The sequence below is a fragment of the Suncus etruscus genome, chromosome 5 (assembly GCF_024139225.1).
Source record: "Suncus etruscus isolate mSunEtr1 chromosome 5, mSunEtr1.pri.cur, whole genome shotgun sequence".
NCBI lineage: Eukaryota > Metazoa > Chordata > Mammalia > Eulipotyphla > Soricidae > Suncus > Suncus etruscus.
The window spans coordinates 86,932,189-86,944,602 of NC_064852.1; the positions used below are offsets into that span (position 1 = coordinate 86,932,189).

Genomic DNA, 12,414 nt, shown 5'->3' on the forward strand with positions numbered 1-12,414 from the left:
GGTGGATTTTTGTTATTTCTTTGACATGTTTGATCTTGGACAAGTCATAAATTTTGTTCATGTTAGTAAAGAGTATAAAATAGGGAAAATTGAGTCATACTGGTTTTTTATAAAATGTAAATTCTGCATTTTCTGAATTTTTAGAATTGTTTTATATAAAACTTGACAATTTCTAATAACATTTAAAATATATTTTCTGAAAATATAACTTATTTATTCCAAGATAATTGGTGAGAGAAGCTATCCTTTCCTTCACTGGTACTTTTCTTCTCACTGTATAGGTTTTCTATCCCACTTTTTTTCTACACCATAGAAATTTTGGAGTTTTCTCTAGGTCCTACTTTGTCAGAAATTGTTAGATTGTCATCATAATAGTCATCACATGTTTGTTTCTACCACAAAGTCCAGGTATTGTTTTGTTTTGTTTTTTGGGCCACATCCAGTGACGCTCAGGGCTTACTCCTGGCTATGCGCTCAGAAATAGAAATTGCTCCTGGCTGGGGGACCATATGGGACTGTGGGGGATCCAGCCGCGGTCTGTCAAAGGTCAGCGTGTGCAGGGCAAACGCTCTACCACTACGCCACTGCTCTGGCCCCCACAAAGTCCAGTTTTTATTGGTGATGTGCGCTGGGTTACATCCAGTAGTGCCCACAAGCTTACCCTGGCTCTATGTTTAGGAGTCAGCTGGTGATAGAAAGAAAAAGTATGCATTGCCAAAGATTGAACTAGCTGGCAATACGCAAGGTAAATGTCTTAAATCCTGTATTATATTTCTGGACCAACAACCACCCTTTTTGTTGTTATTTGTTTCGGACCATAGCCAGTGATTCTCAGGAGTTACTCTAGACTCAGATATTACTCCTGGGAGTCCTTGAGTTCAAACAGGTTAGCCTCGTGCAAAACTGTAATTACCTACTGTACTATTGCTCTTGTTCCAATAAATATTCTAAAACAAATAAATGTGTATTTAGGACTGGGGAAATCATACAAAAGCAAGTTAGCTATATTTGAAATAACAAATTTTATTCTATTCTAAAAATAACAGGTATTTTTTCAGAATACCTACTGGGAATTTGGAATTGCCAGGATTGTAGAATTGGCAAGCCTTATACAATCCAACGAAGTACTTTTGAATACAATATACAGGCAAAAAATAAAATTATATACTTATGAATAGATCTTTACATTTTTCTAGTAAATACCCAGTTCTAGATTTCTCCTTGAAATAAAATTAAAAACTAGTTCATTTTCTTTAAGCCAGAGGTAGCAGGACAAAGATGAGCTCTCACTCATCTGTGGCATATTGGAAACAAATCAAAAGAAAGGGCAATGCCAATCAAATCTTAAACACTGGATTACATACCTAAGAATAGAAATACCCAGCTTTAATATATAAAGAGAATTATGTGAAAGGAAAAAAATCAGGAAATATCTAACAAAAAACACGTGGCAAACTGGAAAAGAAGTGAGCAATAAGTGTGTAAAAGCCAGATGTTAGTATAACAAAAAATATGTAACAATCTGCACTCCCTGTTAATGTTGCACTACACCAGCCTATAGTTTACTTATCTTTAGAAGCTTTCCTTCCACCTCATCAAGGTGAACTAAGAGATAAATATGGAAATTGGGAAAGTATAATTTTAAAAGCCAAGTCATATTTCTATATTTCAAAATATAGAAAATAAATCTCAGCAAATTCAGTGTTTAAAGTGTGTTGTTAAAGATCATATTCCTTGAATATATGATAGGAATTTTTTATCTGTTTACTTTCCTTTTTTCAGGTCTATTTAAATTACTATAAAAGTACTTTGTGTAGGACAGTATTTCATTTTTTAAGAGTCAAAGTGGGACTGAAGTGATAGTACAGCAGGCCTACCTATGTTCAATCCCTGGCATCCCCGCTGGTCCCCTGAGATCACCAGGAGTAATTCTTGAAAGCACAGCCAGGAGTTACCCCTAAGCACCACCAGGTGTGACATGAAAAAACCAAACCCCCCCAAAAAAAAACAGAAAAAATCAATAGTAATAGCAAGGAGCTCAGGAGAACTCAAAAACCAAAGTGTATATTGTTGGTTTTTTTTTTTTTTTTTTTTTTTTTTTTTGGTTTTTGGGCCACACCCGGCGGTGCTCAGTGGTTACTCCTGGCTGTCTGCTCAGAAATAGCTCTTGGCAGGCACAGGGGACCATATGGGACACCGGGATTCAAACCAATCACCTTTTGGTCCTGGATTGGCTGCTTGCAAGGCAAACGCAGCTGTGCTATCTCTCCGGGCCCCAAAGTGTATGTTTTTCACACAAGAGGTGTCTCCTGAGTGCTATGAGAGACTACTGCCAAGTACCTAGCTGGTAATAGCTTTTGATCATTAGATTTGGCCCAAAAATCAGAAAAAGAAGAGATAAAATGTATATGGAAAATTCTAAGACAACTGCCCCTGGAGGTGTTGATAGGAATGAAGTCTAGATTGGAACTATTCCTTTAATGGAAAGCTAAAATTCCTTATTCCCTGGATTATTGGATTCTCTAAACTTGCAAATGTCTCTGCTTGGTCAAAAAAGATGGTCAAAAAAATAAATGTCTCAATAGCAGTTCCTCTTTATAATCTACTTTCTTCTTAGGAAGAGTGCTCCCAGGGCTTGGAGCAATAGACAAAGGGTAGGGTGCTTGCCAACCAGATTCGATCCCAGCATCCCACATGGTCCTCTGAACTCATCGGGAATGATTCCTGAGTGCAGAGCCAGGATTAACCACTGAGCACCACTAGGTGTGGCTCAATAAACTAGAAAAGCAAAAGAAAGAGCATTCTTAGGACTACTCCCCTTCAATACTAAGACTAGATAATAATGAATAAAATGAATAACAGGACTAAGCTAAGTATAATTTAGATTAATAATAATTGTATTATTAGATTATGTAATATTCTAGAATCTTAGATATTAGAGGCAAAAACATGCTTTAAAAAAACAGATGAATGCAATTGATTCTCTTCAACTACAATATAAAATAAATTACAGCATAGAATTAATGTTATTCCTGCAAATTGTGAACCAAGAGATACTTTAAAATGATCAAATGCTAGGTTCAGTGCAAAGACCAAGGTCACCAACCACAGAAGATGGACTAAAACGACACTGAGGTAACAGAACCTCTAGAACCACAAAGACTGACTTCACCATAAGTCCTACCTCAGGATCTGTGCAGATACTGAGACCTCTAAACACAGAGCTCTGAGTGTATCACCCTGGACAGAACAGAAGTCTTCCACACACCAAAAAACACCACCGGGAGAATAAATGATCCTGAGCAAAGTCTAGAGCTGATCACATGACAGTATACTCCAAGGACGGAGAAACCCCATATTTCTTAGGCCATCTGAATTCCTTTTCGAATGACCCCAATATTTACTGTGCCAGGGCAGGAGGGAAAAAAAACAAAAATGCAAAAAGCACAAAACCTTGGTATTTTATGTATATATGTATATGTATATATATATATATATACATATCTTTTACCTTCATTTATTATTGTTATTATTATTTTTATTTACCTATCTATTTTGGTCGATTTCTCTGTTTGGGTGTGATTATTGAAATCGTTGTCCCCAATTATACTTATTTTTTTCTATTCTTTTCCTTTCCTTCGTTATGTGCTATGCCATGTTTCTTATTTCAAGACCATGGCGTGTTTTTGGTTTGTTGTTTGTTTTTGTTTTGTTTTTTGTTTGTTTGTTTGTTTTGCTTTGTTTTTCGTCTGTTTTTTTGTGGTGCTTATCGATATAGCTGGAGTCCTCACTGGATAATTGACACTTTTTTGGTACTGGTGGAGTGTTTCACCTTCTTTCTCTCCTTCATCTCCCAAATCGATGATGAGAGCCTCTAGAAGGATTCCACCCATTTTGGGAGTATTAGACTCTTACCCCAGTTTATTTATCTCCTCCTTTTCAGGCAAAACACGCAACTTGAACTAGCTAGTCCTGCCTACAGTTAGAGGGGGAGATAAGGGAGGCATCAAGACCAAACAGGTGCAAGACTACTAAGTAGTGGGTTGGATACAGAGGGGACCACATATTCTAGCCGCCCTGGAGGTGAGGGAAGAGGAAATGGGAGGTAGGACAAAAACGGAGGGGTAGGGAGGGCAATTTGGGGATGGGAATCCCCCCTGATTTTATGTAAATATGTACCTAAAATGTTATTGTCAACAATATGTAAGACACTATGATCAAAATAAAAATTATATTAAAAAAAAGAAATATAATGTTTTACAATCTGGGGACTTGAGGGACAAAGTAATTGTACATGGATTCTGTCTTATTTATCTTAATGTTCTTTGGCTGAAATTTCAAAGTTAAGATATCAGCAAGGGGACTTCTGAGAATTATGTTATGGGTGATTGTCCTTCCACTGTAACTTTATCTTGTCCTCTTTCTTTGCATCTTTGTTCTCATAATTAAAAATAAAAAATTAAAAAAATAAAAAAATAAAAAAAAATTAAAAAATGATCAAATGCACTAGTTAGAACAGCTCTCTCTCTCTCTCTCTTTTTTTTTTTGGTTTTTATGGCCACACCCGGTGACACTCAGGGGTTACTCCTGGCTATGCACTCAGAAATTGCTCCTGGGTTGGGGGACCATATAGGATGTTTGGGGATCGAACCTAGGTCGATTCTAGGCTAGCGCTGGCAAGCCAGATGCCTTACCGCTCCACACCACCACTCCAGCCCCTCAACTGCTCTCTTCTAAGAAATTGTTCTTAAACCACAAGAATATTTCTCTGGTACATAGGATCCCAAACATATGTTCAGTAGATTAGGAGGAAAATAGTTATATTGTGAATTTGTAGTTAGAACAAAAATAAAAACATTTTCTAATTCAATAATAATCCAATCTGAATATGCCTACAAATTAACTAGAAATCTTATCAATGTAGATTCTAATTCCATTAAGTCCTGGTAGAAGATGAACTTTTTGTTTTGGAGTTTATATATCCAGTCTTGCTAAGGATTTACTCCAAGCTCATTAGTCTTGGGATGATTACACTGGTGCACAGAAGTGGTACTACATGTTGGAACACCTTGCTTTTACCCAAAACAAAGGCATTCTCCAGCTTCCTCTTTTTTTTCACCAATCCCTTTTGACATGCAAAAGTCCACCTAGACTAGATTAACTTTTCTCTCATTCAACCCTCCCCCTCTAGGTTGGGATTTGAACTGGTAAAGAGGTTTTCAATTTGGCAGACCCAGTGACCACGAGGCTAGAAGCCACCGGACTCCATGATTCTCTCCCTCTCCCCACCCTACCAGATTCTCTCCCTCTAGACTGGCTTGGATTATTTTATTTTTGGGGGGAGGGGTCACACCCAGCATCACTCAGGGATTACTCCTGGCTCTGTGCTCAGAAATAGCTCCTGACAGGCACGGGGGACCATATGGGATGCCGGGATTTGAACCACCCTTCTTCCTAGATTGGCTTCCTGCAAGGCAAATGCCATACCACTGTGCTATTTCTCTGGCCCCCTGGCTTGGATTATTAATACACTCAGCGACCCTGCTTCAGATCCACTAACCTGGGGTTATAAATACAGCATGTGCATCTATATGCAAGATTTGTACCCAACTCCTTAAACACTTACCCAGCCCTAGTTTATTAATTTTCAACACTTTCCACCTCACACCTAACACAATGGCTATCATCAAAAGACAATAGAGGACATGCTAACAAGAATATGGAGTAAAAGCAGCCCTGAGCACTGCCAGTGGAGATGTGAATTAGCATTGACACTGAAAGAAGTATGGATTGAGCTTCCTGGAGAAACTAGATATAGATCTCATAATCAGCTAGTATTCTGGATATCTATCCCAAGGAAACAAACACAAGATCTTAAAGAAATATCTGCATTCCCATTTTACTGCATTATTTTACTCTATAGCCAAGGTAAAGGAACAACTTAAATGTACAGCAATGAATAAAAGGATAAAGGGGTATAATATCCACCTGCTTACTGAATCTATCCAAAATTAATCCAGAGTGGGGATTGAAAGAACATTCCTCAACACAGTCAAAGCCAGCTAACTGGGTTTTGTCTGAAATTTTCCCCTGGCCATTCTCAGTGACTGGAGCTTTTCCATCCACTATCTTTCATGACAGACCCAGATTAAAGACTATTGCTGTTCCAGCTCTGGTGGGTTAGTCTTGCTATTGAGGACAGTCCTGAAAAATAACCTATCACAAACTTTTTAGTCATGTTTTGAAGAAGAAACTAAGGAAGCTCATTTGTCCCTGTCTCGTGTTATTCACCATTAGAGAAGTTTGAAGACACTTCTCCTGTTCTTGCAAAGACATAATCATTATTGCAGTTATGGTCACTGACACAAACCCACAGCTGACCACTACTGACTATTCCCCAGTTATTCTCTGGAAACGTTCCTTGCACCCCCATCCTCCATGATTCACCTTTGGGCTGTCTCATTCTTGATCATGTCTTGAGCTTGTCTTCCTTTAAAAATGATTTTCCTAAGAATAAAAACAAAAATAAAAATACAAGAAAAAAAATGCAAAATTAAAAATGATTTTCCAGAGACTAGAGCCATTGTACATCAGGTAAGGTGCTTGCCTTGCATGTGGCCAACAAGGTTTCAATCTCCAGCATCCCAGATGGTCTACCAAGCCAGCCAGAAGTGATTCATAAGCACAAAGCCAGCACTGAGTACTGCTGGAAGTAGCCTCCAAAACAAACAAACAAAAAAAAATTCATTTTTCTTTTCCTTTCTTTTTGTCTCCCTCTTTCTCTACAGTCAGTAAAGCTACTTAAGCCACTCATCATGACTTACGCTGCTTTTGCTAAAAATATTCTGTGGTAACTCATATAAAAAAACATGTAGAATCTATCAATTTTCTTTGTTGCTTCCTCTACTGGTATCTCAAAAACTCTTCTGTAAAACGCAATTCTTTTACAAGAGCAACCTACTAGCCAGACTTCCCAAATTAATCCCATGACACCAACTGAATCCAAGGAAATACTATTTGGTTGGTCTCACCTAATTTTATCTGTCTTACATTGTCTCCGCTGCAGGGTTAGAACTTTCTCTGCTATATATTTCTCATATCTTTCTCTCTCATATGTTTCAAATGTGTGCACAGACAATGCCTCATAAGTTTCTCTGACTAGCTCAAAAAGTGGACATAACTTATAGACAATTTGGCTAACCATGAATACTTAAATACTGAAGAAAAATATTAAAATGAGAACAGTAATTTTAATACACTGCTGGAAATTTCCTTAACTTATAACCAGAATAGAGCAGAGTAGGATGAAGAAAAATATAAATCTGAAGAAAAAAAAAAGGCAAAAAAAAACAGCTCTTGGTTGTTTTTATTTGGTCCTCACATTCAGGTGTCCCACATCAGAGACCCACATCTTAGGAACCTGATGTTCAGCCAAAGATGGAGTAAAGAGGCCTCAATTGGATCTCACATGCTGCTAGAAAGAAAAGCACAAGGAAAGGGATGCCTGGTTTGCCCCAAAGGGAATTGGTTGACTGGCAATTCTTGATGAAATTCTCCTGGCCAGTATCTGAATAAGAGGAGCAAAGTGATGGAGCTGACCTCTACCAGGGTTCACCAAAATATGGGTCCATCATCTTCCAATATTAGAACCCCAGGTGACTCTTGTTGTTGACTCAGTTTCAGAGTCAAAGACAAAAGGATAAACTTTTATTGAAAAAAAAAATGGATGGTGTTACTTAAAAATAATTTATATTTAAAAATGGAAATTGTCTACTAAAATGTGTTGGAAGGGTATAGCCAACTTTTGAACTGAAATACCAGGATGTAAATGTAGTGAAATACAGAAACTCTCCTAGAACCAGAGCACAAAGTTGTTCTGAGTCCAACAAGCTCAACCAGATAAAACGTTTCCAGATGAGAAACAAGGGTAGGGCATTTTCCTTGCACACAACTGACCTGGGTTCAATCCCCAGCATCCCATATGGTCCCCCTGAGCCTGCCAGGAATGATTTCTGAATGCAGTGCAGATAGTAACTCCTAACTGCTTGCCAGGTGTGGCCTCAAAACAAGACAAAACAAAACCAGAACAAAACCAACAACGAAAATAAATGAAGGACTGAAGAGAAGGCCAGGACCTGTGCATTGTGAGGACACAAGTCAGCATTCTACAGAGATCTTCACATCTGTAATCCTGCTGCAGAATTCAACGCAGACAGAGGCATGCCAAACTCAGAAGGTAGACTAAATAATGCAGATAGACTTGGCTTTTGAACTCTACTTTAGAAACCTCTGCTTTTTATTTGTAATAGGAAACCTGTATGCTTAGGGCAGTGTGCATTTTGTGGGGTGTGGCACAAATGGTCCACTACTTTTGTTTCCATTTTTTATTCCCAGGCTTCTGTGAATTTCTCCCATCTTGTTTCCTGTTTTTCCTAAAAGCCTGAGTATCTGGCTATCTTTTTTCCTGCAGGTGTTAGTGACTTCTTTATCCTTCCGGATGTTCTCAGTGATCATGGCCTTTCATGTGGATTCTAGAGTCTGGTGAATTATGTGATAATAAAAACAAGGATTCCTGGAGCAAGAGACTTCTTTGTAAAAATCTATTGAGAGACTTTCTTACCCAGAACAAAATGGGCATCTCGAAAACTGCTCAGTAAAATTTTAGAAACTCAGTCCTATGTTTGAACAATTGTTTCTTCTGAAGTGAAATCTTAAACTAAAGCTTTGCTACTAAATTGATGCTAATATTCTGTTTGTAAACCATAGATTCTGGACAACTGAGAAATCTTATTATAATAATCTTATTATAATCAAGAGAACCTTACTATATATAATATATACCTATACCTATACAGCCAAGTATCGTTTTTTACATATACAATATGAAATCATATTTGCATATGTATACATTAATTTCTTTAATTATCTTTGTGTTTCTTTTTTTTCCATTCAGATTACACCCTCTCGCTCACATCAACTCAAACACATTATGAGCGATCATCAATGGCAGAAAGTAGCTTGCAAAAGCATCACTTAAAGTTGATTTCACGCTCTGGAGAGAGTGTTGTGTCTCATCATTGTGGTTTCTAGTACCCTACACATTCAGAGGAATTTTTCTAGTCAAGAACTATAGAAATGATCCCTGAAAGTAGAGTCTTATTTTTGTGTTTCTTAATAATGCATAATTATAAAAAAATGTAAGTCTGCATACTTCTTGCCTAAACTCCATGGATAACACTATTCTGCTTAGGGTATCTTGTATTTATGTCTTTATGGTTTCATTATATTTTCTTTTTGGCAAATGTTATAACAGCTTGGAGACGTGACAGCACACCCTAAGTATCACTGCTGGCTTCCCAAGCCCTTGGAATCCCTGGGGATTCTTGGGGATGGAAATTCTCAGCCCCCAACTGGAGTTTAGCAACAGCAAGAAATAAAAAGGCCACAAACCACAAATGAAATGTAATTTTCCAAAATCAAGTTGATTAAGACTCCTCTCCTCTTATATAATCACAGTCCCTTCTGAAGTAATTCTCAGAACACTTCAGAAAGAGAATTATATCCATGAGATATAATTACATGCATGTGTTATGTTGTAGTCTAAGTACATAGCTCAATATAGGAGCAAGACTTGTAATAAACAATTTTTAAATAATTTTCAAATAAAAGCTTTACAATCATTTTTTCTAAATCTTTCCTTGAAGTATTGTCTAAATCTCTGATCCAGTGAGGCATTTTCCCAAATTAATATTCACAAATTATTTAATTTTGTTACTATAATCTACACATTATTAAAATTAAAATCTATATAAATGCCTAGCAATGCATAATTCAGTTTTCCAGATTACACTGTTCTAGATAATTTTCAAAAGAAAAAATATAGTATTTGTATCATTTTATTATTTTGGTAAATTTTGCTTAAAATCATAATAAATATAGCTGCCTATAATCTCTTCACCAAACTAAGTATTCTTTGAACTTGTCCAAGTTTTGTTTTCCTTATCACTTTAGGTCCTATGGAGACACTGAGGATTTATATATTTAAACAAACTGAATTTGAAACAAGTTCAAATTTTTAGAACTCAATTTTTAAAGAAACTACAACTGTCAAAAAGAGCTATCATAAGGGCCAGAGTGATAGCACGGCAGTAGGGTGTTTGCCTTGCACATGGCTGACCCAGGACAGACCTGGGTTCTATCCCCAGCATCTCACATCATTCCCTAGCCTGCCAAGAGTGACTTCTGAACGCTGAGCCATGAGTAACCCCTGAGCAGCGCTGGATGTGCCCCCCCCACCAAAAGGAGCTATAATAGTCTAAATAAGTTTTTTTTTTTTTTTCAGTTAAACTCTAGTGTCCATCAAGGAATATCCTTAGGGACAGACATAGTACAGGGGTTAAGCACTTGCCTTGCATATGTCTAACCCCAGTTTGAATATACCAGGTATAACCCTCCCCTCAAGCACTTCCAGGAGTGACCCTAAGAACTGAGCAGTGGAAAGCCTGGAACACCATGTGGTGTGATCCAGCTCCTCCTCTCTACTCAAAAAAAAAAAAAGAAGCAACATTCTCAAAAGCATTCTGTTGGTCTTTTGGCTCTATACCATTTCTCCTGTAATCTGTTTTCTGAACTGCTAGTTTCTTTTTTGTAAGTTTCTTTGAGGGGCCACAGTGATAGCACAGTGGGTAGGGTGTTTGCCTTGCACAATGCCCACTCGGGTTCAATCCCCTGCATCCCATATGGTCCCCAAGCCATCCAGGAATGATTTCTGAACCCCCTGGCTGTGCCCAAAAACAAAATGAAAAAAAGAAACAAAAAGAAGTTTCTTTAACAATGTTGAGTTAATAATTGCCCAAAAACAAAACGAAAAAAAAAAAAAAGAAGAAGTGTCTTTAACGATGATGAGTTAATAATTGCCTTTCCTTCAGGGAAAAAAAACCAAACCTATAAATATGTCCGACTACACACAGAATGAAATCCAAAAGCCTTACCTTGAGTTAACAGTAGAATTATCACATAACCATTCATCCAAATGAAACATTCAAAGGTTAGAAAACTGACCTAAATTAAGTATGGCAAGCAAGAGATATAAACCATAGTTATCCCAAGCTAAACAGGACATAGTGGTACTTACCTAGAAGGTCCTGCATGGATTTTTTAGCCAGAACTCTCAGATCTGGTGTTCTACTAAGGTCCTTTACTTTTAGTCCTTAGCTCCTACCACACCAACCCACTGGATGCTTCTCAAATATAGCAACTGTGCCTCAGCTGCTTGGAATGTTCTTCCTAGAGATAGCTGCATATCTTGCTCTTTTTAGCTTAATCCAGGACTTTACTTAAATATTTTTAGTAGAATCCTTTTTTTAAACCTTTCTTAAAATAGTATTTTTCTGTTCACATTCTCCCTCTTTCCTCTTACAATGCCTAATTTTTATTCTGACATAATCATTTATGTATTTTGTTTCTTAATTGGGTGTGTCTCCTATCAGAAGGCAAACTCCATTAGTGGGCATATTTTGCTTTATATACTGTCATGTGCCTAACATTTAGGACAGTACCTAAAATTTAATCAGCATTTAACCACTTCCCATGAATTGACAAATGAGAATGTACACAGAAGCACAAATTTGTGACTAGAATGAAGGTTGCTTAAAGAGAAAATAGAAATTTTCATTTTTCAATAGATAGCAATTAAGTGAAAAAGATTGTTATCTAAGAAATAAATATAAGTTCCAGCAAATATGTTACATGGTACATTATTTTAGGAAAATATCTGGCTAAAAGAATGATAAAAGTAGTATTCTAGAAATAATGAGTCATTAAAATGTGTTTGATATTTCATTAAAATTTACTTATTATTTGTTTATGGTGGGATAATTTCTTCCTTGGTGCTACATATTCTATGTTTCTCTAATAAATTTTTATCTATTTTGGATTGCTAACCATGTGTTTTTATTTAATTCAAAATTTTTAATATGTTTTACATTTTTTCATAGTTACTAGATTTAGAAAACCTCTTAACAGATGGTGTGATTTTAGAATTCATAATGCATAACAATTGTAACACCACCTATATTCCAGGCATTATTTTGAGTATTTTACAAATATTTGATGATTTCTTGGTACATTCTTTGTTTGTTTGTTTGTTTTGGGCCACACCGGGCAGTGCTCAGGGGTTACTCCTGGCTGTCTGCTCAGAAATAGCTCCTGGCAGGCACCGGGGGCCATATGGGACACCGGGATTCGAACCAACCACCTTAGGTCCTGGATCGGCTGCTTGCAAGGCAAACACCGCTGTGCTATCTCTCCGGGCCCATTCTTGGTACATTCTAAATGCTGCATTTAGTTATTCCATCTACTTAAAATATTGAGATGTATTTTTAGCTTTTATCACAGTATATTTTATATTGGTTA

General features: G+C 37.0%; 1 non-coding gene across 1 annotated transcript; it reads right to left on the reverse strand.

Moving 5' to 3' along the window:
- Positions 1 to 8,944: 8,944 nt before the first annotated feature.
- LOC126010380 (small nucleolar RNA U3) lies at positions 8,945 to 9,158 on the reverse strand. The gene has a single exon (XR_007496425.1). It is a non-coding gene; the product is annotated as a small nucleolar RNA U3 (small nucleolar RNA).
- Between the last annotated feature and the right edge of the window lie 3,256 nt (positions 9,159 to 12,414).